This window comes from Lipophrys pholis (genome assembly GCF_963383615.2).
Source record: "Lipophrys pholis genome assembly, chromosome: 4".
Classification (NCBI taxonomy): domain Eukaryota; kingdom Metazoa; phylum Chordata; class Actinopteri; order Blenniiformes; family Blenniidae; genus Lipophrys; species Lipophrys pholis.
The window spans coordinates 1,560,910-1,576,418 of NC_137637.1; positions in this window are offsets into that span (position 1 = coordinate 1,560,910).

Below are 15,509 nucleotides of genomic sequence, written 5' to 3' on the forward strand. Positions count from 1 at the left end.
GCTCCGTCTTTCTGAGAGCCTGGAGAGACGTCCTCTTGTTGCTGCCTGTCTGTGTGGCAGCGGGAGACATCATGGAGGTGGAGGAGGAAGGTCCAGGGATGATGATGGAGATGACCAGGTGACACTGAGGGTGCCCAGAGGGACCTGGCAGGAAGTGATGTGCGAGTGAGACTCACTGTCCAGCTACCTGCTGCTGAAGAACGACCTGCAGGCCTCAGAGAGCAGAACCACATCTAGACAGGAAGCTCTCCTCATGGAGTCATGTTCTCTACTCATGTGCAAATATATGGTGACCGATGGATAAAGACAGAGAGATCAACAAACTGTAAACGATTTTATATGACTGTAAAATATAGAACTTAACATTTCTTAACAATGAGTGAAGTGTGGTGTGTGGAGGTGTACGTGTGTGTTCCCTTCCAAAACCCAACATTCACTACAGAGACTTCAAACTGTACACATTATTTCAATAATGGCTAAGTTCTGAAGAAATCACAACTCTAGACTCTGTGGGTCCACAGAGGTTAAAATAGCACTGCAGAGACTATGTCAGATGTGTCTGTGAAGGTTTATAAACGTGATGGTGTTAGTCTGGAGAAATTGCTCCACCCGGGTTAGTGGAGCTAAGTAAGGTGGTTCTACCTGTACTGAAGCTGCTAACGGAGGAGCTCATCTCCCTACGATCTCCTGTGAGATCTCTGACTACACACAGGGCTTATTTCTCCTAAACAATACTTAACAGAGTCTAAGGCATGCTAAGTGGTGTTAATAGAGCTAGATATGAGTTTACAGTGACTATATTTCCCTGAACGGTTCAACTCAAGCTTTGTACCTGCTCAGGTTGTCTAAGGAGGCGGAGTTAGATTTCTGATGGTGGCAGGGTTAGTACATGCACCTGATGGGACCTGAGCATGCTGTCACGAAACCCTACTGATAAAAATCTCCTCTGCTCCTGGGGTGGAGGTTCTCCCCCCTCGCTAGGGGAGGAGTTAACCACCGGTATCCGGTGCGCTACCCAAGTGGCTGCACGGTACAACAGCTCCTGGCTTTTTCCTACTTTTTTCCTACTTCTTTCCTACTTTCCTACTTTCTCCTACTAACTGTTCTTTTAGTGGATTTCTTTTGTACGACAATCATCCTGCCACAAGATGGATATAACTCTGGCCAAGTCTGTCCTGGTTTTTCTCATTTTAATAACTTTACTGGCTACACCCATGACGGCGGATGCCAGGCGCTGCAGCGGTCCTATTGTTTACACCAAGGATCAGCTGTTAGCCCTCGGTAACGCAGCTAAGCTATCCGGAAGACCCGATGTTCCCAACGGGCTGAAGAGAAGGCGACGGGGAGGCCGTGCCGGGGTAAAACACCGCAACAGGAAGCGACGCTACAAACCTATCCTACCATCGATTGTCATCGGGAACGTAAGATCCCTTACAAACAAGATGGACGAGCCCGCGGCGCTAACCCGGCATCAGAGGGAATATCGGGAATGTAGCCTGATGCTATTCACGGAGACCTGGCTAACGGAGCTAACACCGGACTCGCTGGATAGTTTCCAACTGACACGGGCAGACAGGACAAAGGAGAGTGGTAAGAGGAAAGGAGGAGGGCTGGCAGTGTTTGTGAACGATAGATGGTGTAATCCCGGGTACATCACTGTTAAAGAACAACTCTGCTGTAAGGACATTGAACTGTTAGCGGTTAGCGTGAGGCCGTATTACCTGCCGCGGGAATTCTCGCACATTATCGCGATAACTGCGTACGTTCCCCCCTCTGCTAACGCCCACGCAGCGTGTGATGTCCTGCACTCGCTCACAAACAGGCTGCAGACACAACACCCGCAGGCTCTCCTCCTCATCACTGGTGACTTTAATCATGCCTCTCCTTCCTCTACTCTGCCCACCTTCAAACAATATGTCACCTGCTGCACCAGAGACAATAAAATACTGGACCTTTTCTATGCCAACACCAAGGGGGCATACACCTCATCTCCTCTCCCTCCCTTTGGCCGATCAGATCACAACCTTGTGCACCTCCTGCCGGTGTACAAACCTCTGGTACACAGACAACCAGCTGTGACCCGCACCATTAAAATTTGGTCCGATGAGGCAGAGGAGGCTCTCAAAGACTGTTTTGAGACAACTGCATGGGAAGTGTTCTCTGAGGACCACGGGGAGGACATCGACGGCCTCACAAACTGCATCACAGACTACATAAACTTCTGTGTGGATTACACGGTACCCACCAAGACCATACGCTGTTTTGCCAGCAGCAAACCGTGGATCACTCCTGAGATAAGGGCCGTCCTCAGGGACAAAAGGAGGGCCTTTGAAACAAAAGACAGGGAGGAGATGAGGACTGTGCAGAGAGAGCTGAGGAGGAAGATCAGGGAGGGGAAAAGCAGCTACAGGAGGAATATGGAGGAACAGCTGCAGCAGCGGAATGTCAGCGGAGTCTGGAAGGACCTGAAAGCGATCTCAGGTCACAAGGACTCCAACATCGAGCTGGTTCTGGACCAGGAGTGGGTGAATGATCTGAACATTTTCTTCAACAGATTTGAACAGACGTCCACCCCTCCCCCGACCCATTCCATCCCGCTGCAATCACCACCACCAGCTGTCCCCACCCCCATCCCACCCCCCTGCACACCGCTCTCTGCTTTCCTCAGTGTCAGCCACACCCTCACTCCCACAACTACCAGCACAGAGCCCCCCTGCTCCAGCCTGTCCTTCACAACAGCCCGGGTGAACAGAGAGCTGAGGAGGCTAAAGGTCGGGAAGGCAACCGGTCCGGATGGCATCAGCTCCAGACTCCTCAGAACCTGTGCAGACCAGCTCAGTGGGGTCATGGGGCACATGTTCAATCTGAGCCTTCAACTGGGGAGAGTACCACAGCTCTGGAAGACGACCTGTGTGGTACCGGTGCTGAAGATCTCCCGCCCCAAGGACTTCAACCACTTCAGGCCGGTGGCGCTGACATCACACCTGATGAAGACTTTGGAGAGGTTGGTCCTTCTCCATCTGCACCCCCTGGTGAGCTCATCGATGGACCAGCTGCAGTTTGCCTACCAGCCAGGCATCGGGGTGGAGGACGCCATCCTCTACCTCATGGAGAGTTCTCTCTCTCACCTGGAGAGGGCTGGGAGCACTGTGAGGATCATGTTCTATGATTTCTCCAGTGCTTTCAACACCATCCAGCCCATGCTTCTGGGGGACAAGCTGCAGCACACTGGAGTCGACCCGCACCTCACATCCTGGCTCCTGGACTACCTGACCAACCGGCCACAGTTTGTGAGGACACGGGACTGTGTGTCTGACCTGGTCATCTGCAGTACGGGGGCTTCACAGGGGACGGTCCTGGCTCCCTTCCTCTTCACCCTCTACACTGCAGACTTCTCCCACAACACATCCACCTGTCACCTGCAGAAGTTCTCTGACGACTCCGCCATCGTCGGCCTCATCACCAATGACGACAAGGTGGAGTACAGAGAACTCAACCTGGACTTTGTGGACTGGTGCCAGCGGAACCACCTCCTGATCAATGCGGGTAAAACCAAAGAGCTGGTGGTGGACTTCCGCAGGCGGAGACCCACCCCCACCGATGAATATTCAGGGAAAGGACATTGAGATAGTGGACTCTTATAAGTACCTGGGTGTTCACCTGAACAATAAACTGGACTGGTCTGACAACCCACAAGCTCTCTACAAGAAGGGCCAGAGCAGACTCCATCTGCTGCGGAGACTCAGGTCCTTTGGAATGCAGGGAGCGCTCCGGAGGACCTTTTATGACTCAGTGGTGGCATCAGCCATCTTCTATGGAGTGGTCTGCTGGAGCAGCAGCACTACGGCTGCAGACAGGAACAAACTGAACAAACTGGTGAGGAAGGCCAGCTCGGTCCTGGGCTGCCCCCTGGACCCTGTGGAGGTGGTGGGAGACAGGAGGATGTTGAGGAAGCTTTCATCCCTGATGGAGACCGTCTCCCACCCCCTACATGGTACCGTCACATCACTGGGCAGCTCCTTCAGTGACAGGCTTCTCCACCCGCGGTGTCTGAAGGAGAGATACCGCCGGTCCTTCCTCGCTGCTGCAGTCAGACTCTTCAACCAAGCCTGCTCCCAGTAGACCACAGCACACCACAACCGGACAATATCACTCCCCTCCAACTGGACAAGAAGTGGTGCAATAACTATAATAATCTATAAGAACGTATTTACTATGTAAAATACATCCACCCCCATATTCTGTACATGTCCACACTTATAGGCACCGTGTGCATATTCTTCTGTTATATTGTATTTTTACCTGCTTTTTTGTGCAATACATCCACCCCCATATTCTGTACATGTCCACACTTATAGGCACCGTGTGCATATTTTTCTATTATATTGTATTTTTATCTGCTTTTTTTAGTTCCTGCTATGTGTGCTTCTTTCTCTGTACTATCCTGCTGTACCACTGCAAATTTCTCCACATGCGAGATAAATAAAGGGATATCTTATCTTATCTTACTCTGAGGGAGTAAATGGATTGAGTGGCTCTGCTGTGCAGGCCGTGACAACACTGCCCTCTTCTGGTTGGTCCAGAATGTGCAGTGAAAGGTCGTTTCTCTACCAGTCATTCTTTTGATGGGAGTGAAACCTGTGGGGTGGTGCACGGTGGACCGAATGGCCACCAGCACCAGTGGAAGGTTCACCTCTCCATCTGTACCACTGCTGTTACCATACCTGAGCATGTGGGTGGTGCTGTGGTTGACTTGGTCAACCTGGGAATAATACATATAGTACTATACTCAGTAGTATACACAGTACTGTACACTGTACTATACACAGAAAAAGTACTATTTTACAATACAATTATAAAGTTTAGATCATCATATAAAATGTCATGTACAAATCACTAACCTGCCGAAACAGAGAGGAAACATGCTCCTCCTCCTCCTCCTCCTCCTCCTCCTCCTCCTCCTCTTCCTCTTCCTCTTCAAGGTCCATCATCCAGCCATGACAGCCACCGTGTCATCAAGTACGCTCGTGTTCCAATTCTCTATTAACATCCATGCGTTCTCGTGTATTTGCATTTCCGCACTTCCGAGGACTCATGATGTAGGCGAGTACACACTGGCGCTCTAAGAATTGGAAAATGGCCAGAGTACATCCGAATAGTCCCTCCTATCTACTTTTCTTCAACCCCTTGGATGATGTCAGGAGAGTATTTCACTGACCTGACCCTGAATGCATCATGAAGTCATTTTTGAATTTTTTTATTGAATACAAAATAATACAAACTCTCGTAGAGGACTATAAACAAACCAAACGCTAGGGAGTGGCAGAGGTACACAAAACAGCAATAGCACATATATACATAAAATTTAATTAAATACAAAATACTATTTTCCAGACAAGGAGCAACGACATTAAAATAACAACAGTGTAGAAATTTGGTGGCTGGTGATCCGTGCAGTTTTCCAGTCTTTCAAAGTTATTAGGGAGCTATAATACATTTTAAATTCATTCTTAAAACAAGGGGAAGACGGTGTATTCCCCCTCTATTTGCAGCAGTGAATATGGTATTTGGCCAAAAGTATTATAATATTTTTGACAGTAATGAAAAAGAGAACAAATTATCCATATAATATACAATGTGTGACGTCTGAAAAGGGAGGCTATTGAGCTTTAAGTTAATCCAATTAAGGACATCCGTCCAAAATACCTTCAAGTAGCGAGATAGTCAAAAGACAAATGACAAATAGTCAAAAAACACAAGGGTCAACATCAAATTTAAATCTTCTTTCAAGAAATGGCCCCACAGGATATATATCATTTATTATTTTGAAATCTGTCTCCTTCACTTTTGGAGAAATTGTCCTTTGAACAAATAAGGAAGGAGCTTTAATTCTCATTGAATGATTGTCTGGACCATAGCCTTTCTTGAAGGAAGTTCTTTTGTAGTGGTGGTTAATTACTTGTCTCCAACCCTCATTGATAAGCTTCTTTGGACAATTATAAACTAACAAGTCACATTCATTAACCTTTAGCTTCGGGAGTGAAATTGTTACTTTTGGATGACCGTGGAATTGCACTACAAACTTTATTCAATATTTTACTATCACAGTTTATGTCATATCTGTACGCAAAGGATGGGTAATTAAAAAAAAAGACCATTGTCATCCAATAAATCCTTCACAAATATTATATTTTATCAAACCGGTCCTGTTTGAATAAAGATTTCCTACCAGATCAGATTGTTCTATTGTTCCACAGAGTTAAATTATGAGGTGAAAAGTTATGATTGAATATCATTTTCCAACACTGTAGTATTTGTTTGTGAAATGTACATAACATTAATGGTATGTTGGTGATCTGAAAGTCACAACTCTACAGAAATTCTAGTTCTCCTGGTTTTCTAAATAAAGCATTTGGAATGTGGAACCACATGGAGTTTGTATGTGACGTCAAAGATTTTAAGCATTTGATTTTGAGAGTACAACCATGGCTTGAAAATCTACAGCATTAATACCACCGCTGTCATAACTAGGGATGGGAATTGATAAGATTTTTCTGATTCCGCTTCCATTTTCGATTCTGTTTAACGATTCTTTGTCGATTCACTTATCGATTTATTTGTGTGGTTTTTTTTTTTTGTTTTTTTAAAGAGAATTAACATGTAGATTACTGGGGGTGGGAATTGATAAGATTTTATCAATTCTTCTAATGATTCCTGAGTATTTTTTGGAGGGGAAAAAAGTAGTTTTACACAATCTTCTGCACCAAAAGGAACACATTTATTTTTTCCAAACATGAAACTTGAATTATAATTTTTCCCTTATAAAACAGTCAAATGTGTATTTGCCTTCATTGGATGCCCCCTGGAATTTATACTTTTATAAATTTTGTGCTGTTGACAAGTTAACCCTCTCTGGGAGGTCGGAGACTGGAGAGGAATGAGGAAGTGACGTAGGAGGAGGAACACATGCTTTTTTGAGGGGATTTTCATCACAGAATGATCTAATACATAGACATACAGTAGTTATCCTCTACTAGATTGTGCATGTCTACACAGTAGACCTACTCTATTAGATCGTCTATTCTGTATGGTGTGAAAACTAGAGGCTCACACATAGTAAGGATCTACTAGCATATGTCTATGCTGTCTGCTTGTTGGAGCAGACATTCACTACACGGGACAGATTGATGGCAGAGTTCATTTATTAAAAGTCCCTCATTCGTCCTCAGACAGGACATTTCTTCACCAAATGGTAAAGTCAGTGACGTCCCTTTTCCTCCGACCATCACCTAATACATGAATGGAGGGTGCTGCTGGTTGGAGTTGGAGTTGGGGGGCAGGGGCGGTCCGTTCACTCCGGGATGGCAGAAAGCACAGTTCTCGTACCTGCAGCAGCTCAGGCAGACGCACTACTGGAGCGCATCAAAAACTCCACAGAGACGATCTGGTCTTCCACCTTGGAGTACATAGTGGAGGAGGTCCTGGGCTCTGGTTCCTTTGGAACCGTGGTCCAGTGTGTGAAAAAGCCCTTCAATGAAACGGTGACGATGAAAATCATCAAAGACAATACGCTCAATAAGAGCATCGAAGAAGCAAAAGCAGAGGTGAGACATTGAAACACTCATGACCACGTTCATGTTTATACAGCAGTTGATTTCATGTGATCTTGTGTGATTCTAGGTGGAGGTGCTGAACTCCTTGAAGGCTTTGGGCTCCGAACAAGTCAACATCGTGAGCTGCAACGACTCCTTCATGTATAAAGGATTGTTGTGCATTGAGTTCAAGAAGCTGGACGTCAGTCTGAAAAGCTACATGAGAACTTGGGGGCCTCTTCAACTGAAAGAGATTCGAGCAATTCTCCAACAGGTTTTACCTTCTTATATTCTTTTGGCTTTTTTTAGATCTGGTTTTATATCTCTTGATTTCATGTTTTGATTTACTAAACACTCCCAGCTGCAACTTTCATTATAACATAGCTGCCATTTTAAAGTAAGAGAAAAAACATCATGAAATCCACAGTAAAGGATTAACACCGTGTTTAGGGGTTGTAGATTCATGTGTATCTTCAGTTCTTTGAATTGATGGTAATAATAGAGAAGTTTTTGAAATGCATTTCATTTTTCCTGTTGTTGTGTCTTCTGTTTCAGATCACTGGAGCTCTGAGTTTCCTGAAGGACAAAGGGATTATTCACACCGACCTAAAGCCAGAGAATGTTATGTTAGTAGACCGTGTCCAACAGCCACATAAAGTCCAATTAATTGACTTTGGTGAGGCGATGCGCAATCCAGAAGAATGGGTGGGAGGAACTTTTCAAACGTTGATGTACAGGTATGAAAACCAGATCTGTTCTGCATATCTGGAACACATCTGGATCTGCACGGTGAGCTGACTTCTCTGTTTCTTTATCAAACCACCTCATAATCACCTTCCTGCTCGGTGTCTTTTTCAGATCTCCAGAGACGGTGCTGGGAGTTCTTTGTAACTACGCCATTGACGTCTGGTCGTTAGCGTGCATGGCTGCAGAAATGCTGACGGGAACTCTCCTGTTTCGCCCCCATGATGGAACTGAACTGGTCAGTAACACAATTCAGACAGAACACAAATAGTCATTCCAACCTCTTTGACAGGAGTTGTAATAAGTCATTGATGATACAGTTTGTAGTCAGTGGTTTTAAGCTCTTAATTGTTGCATAGATGTGTAATACATCTTCTACTCAAATTAGTACTTCTACAAATAATACATATTGCCTGGAGTATTATTGGTGTGTCTTTTGAAAGCATGCTCTGACACTGTGTTGACTCCACAGATGGAAAGGATCGTATCTGTCATTGGACAGCCACCAAACAAGGTGTTGAAGGCCGGGATGTATACTGACTATTACTTCAATGAGACAAGCTCCAGTGAGACGACCCAGGGTTGGGTTTTAAAGGTACTATTTGCTGTCTCTCTTTCCACTGTGTTTGATCAGTGAAAGTTGTTTATTTTCTGTTGCCTTCTGCATCGGTAGTAAATTAATTCCTTCCTCTCTTCAGTCACCAGAGTCCATAAGTCCTAAAGCGTCTTCAACAGAATGTCCCCCGGACCCCAACATGAAACTGCACCATCTTTTAAAGGTAGTTGACATTTCTTGGAAAACACTTGTGTTTGTGAACAAGTTCCGTTCTTTTACTGAATTGTTTTTGCTTTGCTTTTCTGTCTCTGCAAGGTCCCTGCTGCAGCAACAGAAGATGAGCAAGCTGTTGAGTGTGACCACCTCTGCTTCATTGATTTGGTGAAAAGGATGCTCCACACGGATGCTTCGGAGAGGATCACAGCAGAAGAGATCCTTTCCCATCCCTTTATAACAATGAGTCATCTGAATCATCCAAATTACAACAGCTAGTAAGTGTGTGTACAAGTATTCAATGTCATGGTGCAGAAAATCTATGAAGTTGTTTTGAGCTTCATGATTGTTTCTCTTCCAGTGTGAAATCTTCAATGGAATGTATGAAGGTCTGCACCAACTGGAGCTTTGATGGAGGGGAAAATGTGTGTGTCCTCAGGTATTTTCCAAACTTTATCCCTCTGATGATTTATTGTATTTTGAACAACCAGACTGATATGCAGTGAAAGTAACAACTTTCTGTCTTATTTTGAAAGATCGTCAGGGCAGAATGAAGACGAGACTCGGTCCACGACTTCCGACTGCACCTCAGCCACCAAGGAGAAAACCCCATTGGACAGTGACACGAGTAAGAACATCGATAACAAGACAACCTCTTGGGAAAATCATTGAAAAATGACTTCATCAGTTGGATGGGCTTTATTTTACATATAGCTAACTTAGATAGCAGCACTAACCTTGGTTGATGAGATCTTTAACCAGCGTTATTTAACTAAACAAATGTCATTTCATTTTTCAGAATTCAGCACACCAAAAAAAGAGAACATCTTGTCACCTTCCAAATATTATGGCAGCAAGAGGAACGTTGAAGATGAAGACCTGAAGACATCTTCAATCAGACACATGGAGTTCAGAGTCTGGTTGTTTGCCGAGGACACTTTCTGATCGTTCTTCACTCACTTTAGCATTAGTAATGCCTGAGAAAATGTCCAATATGTGCAGGTGGCGTTTGACCGAAGTTCTGTCGAGCCTCATAAACCTTTAACTTTGAGCAGTAAAGACTTCCTAAACTTCTTTAATGACAACATTCTAACTCTTAGGGATCAAATTAAAGACTCACTGTCCAGTGCAGTCGCAGATCGATCAACCACATCTTCAGATTTGTTAGTGGAGCTGGATTTCCTGTTATCCAGCTTCCACCCTAGAAGTCCTTGAGTTCTCCTCAATCCAGCTTCATCTAAACCAACAACTTGCCTACTAGATCCAATCCCCACTAAACTGTTTAAAGATATTTTCCCTGTGATTAGTTCATCAATACTAGATCAGATCAACATTTCTCTAATAACAGGTTATGTACCACAAACCTTTAAGGTTGCTGTTGTTAAACCTCTTCTTAAAAAATCCCAAATGACCCAGATGTCTTGGCAAGTTACAGGCCGATATCCAACCTTCCCTTTATTTCTAAAATCCTACAGGAAGTAGTCTCAGTCACTGAGTATCAATATCCAACCTTCCCTTCATTTCTAAAATCCTAGAAAAAGTGATTGCAAGTCAGTTTTGGGACAATTTAAGCAACAATGAGCTATTTGAGTTTTTCCAGTTGGTTTTAGATTCATCATAGCACAGAGACTCTCTGGTCAAAGTTACTGATGATCTTCTCGTAGCCTCAGACAAAGGACTGGTCTCTGTTCTGGTCCTGTTAGATCTCAGTGCTGCATTTGGGTGACTATTCCTCACCATGTCTGGAGATTGCTTGTGGCGTCCCCCAGGGGTCAGTATTGGGTCCCAAACTTTTTATTTTATATATTAATGATATGTATAAGGTTTCTAAGCTACTGCATTTTGTACTGTTTGCTGATGACACTAATATTTTTCACTCAGGGGACAATATAGTACAACTGCAGGAGGAAATAACTACAGAAATGAACAAATGAAAAAAATGGTTTGACAGCAACAAATTATCATTCAATTTAGGAAAGACAAAAATAATGCTATTTGGCAATTGTAAAATGAATGCACAGGTAAAAATAAAAGTGGAGGGGGTAGAAATTGAGAGAGTTCATGGAATTAAATTTCTGGGGGTAATTATAGACAAAATTAGCTGGAAACTACATATCAAACATATACAGAGTAAAGTCTCAAGAAACATCGCAGTACTGAATAAAACAAAGAAGGTCTTGGATGGCAGATCGCTCCATACTCTATACTGTTCACTAGTCTTTCCTTATTTGCAGGACTGTGCTGAAGTTTGGGGCAACAACTACAAAACCACATTATCTTCAATAAATATCCTTCAGAAAAGAGCAATAGGATCCTTCACACAGCCGGTTATCAGGAACACACAAACACATTATTTCTGAAGTCACAATTACTCAAGCTTACTGACATTGTGCAGTACCAAACAGCACAAACACAGTATTACTCAAGCTGACTGACATTGTGCAGTACCAAACAGCACAAACAATGTTCAAAGCAAAACATCATCTATGACCAGGGAATATTCAACAATTGTTCAAAAATGATGAAGAGTCTTACAATCTAAGGAGGAAATGTAACTTTAAAGAACCAAGATTTCGTACGACCAGAAAACGGTTTTGTCTCTCAGTATGCGGGGTGAGACTACTGAACGGGTTTAGTGTGGAACTGAAGCAATGTCCAAATATGAGACAGTTTAAAATGCTATATAAAAATATGATTTTCAAAAGTTATGAGGATGAAGAAGGTGTGGCCAGTCACTAGGCTATTTTTAGGAGCAAATGTCTGGTCATTTCTTTTGGTTATTTCTATTGTTCGTTTCTTTCCTTGCACTGTGGGCTTGTGTGTGGGTACAGGTGTTTATGTCTGTCTGTAGATAGATATGAATGGACATGTATGTATTTATATTCTATGTACTGCACAGGACACGTGTGTGTGTGTGTGTGTGTGTGTGTGTGTGTGTGTGTGTGTGTGTGTGTGTGTGTGTGTGTGTGTGTGTGTGTGTGTGTGTGTGTGTGTGTGTGTGTGTGTGTGTGTGTGTGTGTGAGATGGAAGGAAGTTAATTATGTTATTTACTTGGGACAAGGGGTGAGAGTAAATAAGTTTTACTTCTCACTGCTTTTCGAATACTCATCTGACGATGTTTTTCTTGATTTATTTTATATTATTATTACTGTTCTTTATTTATTTGAGAGGAAAACTTTGTTAAATTTCTTTTTTTTTTCCTTATTTATTTTCGTACCTTATTCGAAATAAACATTTCAATCAATCAATCAATCAATCATGTGGTTCCACATTCCAAATGCTTTATTTAGAAAACCAGGAGAACTAGAATTTCTGTAGAGTTGTGACTTTCAGATCACCAACATACCATTAATGTTATGTACATTTCACAAACAAATACTACAGTGTTGGAAAATGATATTTAATCATATTTTTTCACCTCATAATTTAACTCTGTGGAACAATAGAACAATCTGATCTGGTAGGAAATCTTTATTCAAACAGGACCGGTTTGATAAAATATAATATTTGTGAAGGATTTATTGGATGACAATGGTCTTTTTTTTTAATTACCCATCCTTTGCGGACAGATATGACATAAACTGTGATAGTAAAATATTGAATAAAGTTTGTAGTGCAATTTCACGGTCATCCAAAAGTAACAATTTCACTCCCGAAGCTAAAGGTTAATGAATGTGACTTGTTAGTTTATAATTGTACAAAGAAGCTTATCAATGAGGGTTGGAGACAAGTAATTAACCACCACTACAAAAGAACTTCCTTCAAGAAAGGCTATGGTCCAGACAATCATTCAATGAGAATTAAAGCTCCTTCCTTATTTGTTCAAAGGACAATTTCTCCAAAAGTGAAAGAGACGGAGTTCAAAATAATAAATGATATATATCCTGTGCGGCCATTTCTTGAAAGAAGATTTAAATTTGATGTTGACCCTTGTGTTTTTTGACTATTTACGATTGACTAAAGTGGAGATCTGCTTTTCTAAAAAATCTAGAGATTTGGGCTTGTCGGTTTCAGTATAGCCTTACTGTAAATTATTAAAGTAAGTTTTGTGTTAATATATAATCTTCTGGAGTTGAGGCGTTGTCCTACCTGACGCAGAATTTTCTTGATCTCCTCATCTGGGATATTCTCAACAGTGGTGCCGAAACTGGGATCCCCCACAATACAGTTCACAAGGTCCTTTGAAAGTAAATGTGGTGCTGGTCCCTCGTGCACAAAAGACACTGTGATCATCTTACCGGCTAAGAAATACTCATCCTCACGGTCAGCTGTTAGGCATGGTACAGAAAAGTCACTGTTAATCAGCATCTGTTAATGTACAATCAAATATTTCATTTGATTGAGTCATGGTAAAAATACGACACATTAAAAAAAAAAGTAAAAAACCCTCTGTATGCAGTCACTAAAAACAGGCTTGGTTTTTGCATTTAATGCATTGGTTGATCGTCTCTGAAACCCTCCTGGCCAAGAGAAAGAGGCAGGAGGAGGAACTGAACCAGAGCCCCAGCCCAAAGAAGCTAATAGCACCACGGAGAGCCAGGAGCCATCGGACACTGCAGCACCTGCTCAGGAGACCCCAGACCTGGGGAGGGTCCGAGTCAAGACCCTGCAGGAGATCCGCAGAGAGAAGGCAGCAAGATTGCAGGTCCAGCAGGCTGCAGAGGGTGACGTCAAGAAGAACTCCGACTCCAAGGAGGAATCGATCACGAGGCCGCTGTCACTGCGTCTCCAGAAGCTGCCAGGACAAAGTAAACAAAGTAAGTCTCACTGTGCAGAAGCCGTCTACTCAAAGAACTGTCACTCTTCAGGATCCTCCAGCAGGAGCTCCGGACATAACCAACAAGCACTTTATGGACACCAAAGGTATTCTATACCCTACGACTTCTGCAAGAAAGAAAGAGAGAACACTTTCAGTGTACCAACAAATCGCCAGCTGAATGAAAAAATGAGATAAACTCTGTTTTTATTGTCTAGTGCGACCAAAACTGAACGTGAAGCCGTCGGTCATGAAGCCTGCGGTGCAGCTGAAGAGGAAAGGAGCCAAACGATCTGCTGTGGCTGCGATGAATCCTCTGAACAGCTCCTCCACGGTGCAGAAGACAGCATGCAGACACCCTCAGGTAGGGTCAACACACTTTTCATTTCATTATTCACTTGTCTGTGTATTAGTGCAGCAGGTTTCTTATCTAACGCTCTTGTTGTGTTGTCAGGTTCTGGAGTCCTCCAGTGCCAAGGCTCAGCTGAGCTCTGCTGTACCTGGCAGTCCCAGCAGCCTGCTGGAGGCTGGCTCCACCTCCGGCCCGCTGAGAAAGAAGCTCCAGACCGTCTCCATCTCCAAGAAGAGTCAGAGTCAGGAGAGCCAGCCAGCTGCTAAAGAGGCCTGCGACGTCGCCCAGAGGTACGAGTCCAATGCCTGTTCAATACCCATCAATCCAGCTCTGCTCTCAACACACTCCAGCTCCTCAAACAATATTAATGCTTATTTAAAAGCACACAACTGAACCAATATAAACATGTTTACAATAGATATTCATATATATATATATATATAAACATGTGTATTAAAATATATATAAAGAAAATTGACTTCAGGGGTCACATACACTCCAGTTTCACCTTGAGCAGCAAATTATTTCCATAATAACCTTTGAATTTACACTTGAAAGTTTTGCTTTGTTGTGGCGCAGTGTACGTGACGAAACTGTCTATAGTTTGGCAAGATCAAACAATTATGGCGCTACGACGCGGCTCTGCTAAGAGAAGGATGTTGAAGTAGGCAGTAACAATAACCAGGTGAGTTTGGGTGAAGTGAGGGTTTTATTGGTAGTTGTCAGGTTTACAATGATCAAATAGAACCCCAAAGACAATAATATAATGAAAGAGGGCCAAACAGGTTATGCCCAATATCTATACAAAGGTTGATTTACGATAACAAAAAGGCAGCTTCTTCACTAGAAGGCCATAAACTAAGGTTTTTACAAAGACAAATTCCATAAACAAGAGAGCAGCAAAAATGTAAACAAACAAAAACACCCAATTAACACAAAACGAAACAGCTGGAGCCATAACCAAGCTGTTGTTCTAAGGTAACATATATATAAGTAACATATGGAAAATGTCAACATAAAGTACATTTCTATCAAACATTCTGATGTAAAATACTGTGAAACGTCAATAGAAAGTGGAGCCTTTTGCAGGCCGGTTTTGGCCCGCGGGCCTTATGTTTGACTCCCCTGTTGTAAAGTGAAAAGTGAAATTTAAGCTGAAGAGGCGTCACAGCGCAGCACCGAGCTGCGAGGGAGGCTGTGTGTTAACAGTTAAAAGCTGACCGTGCACCATGATTTGTCCACACGTCCGAGGTCCGACTCTACCAATATTTTAGACGTTTTTGAGCAAAGTGCCCA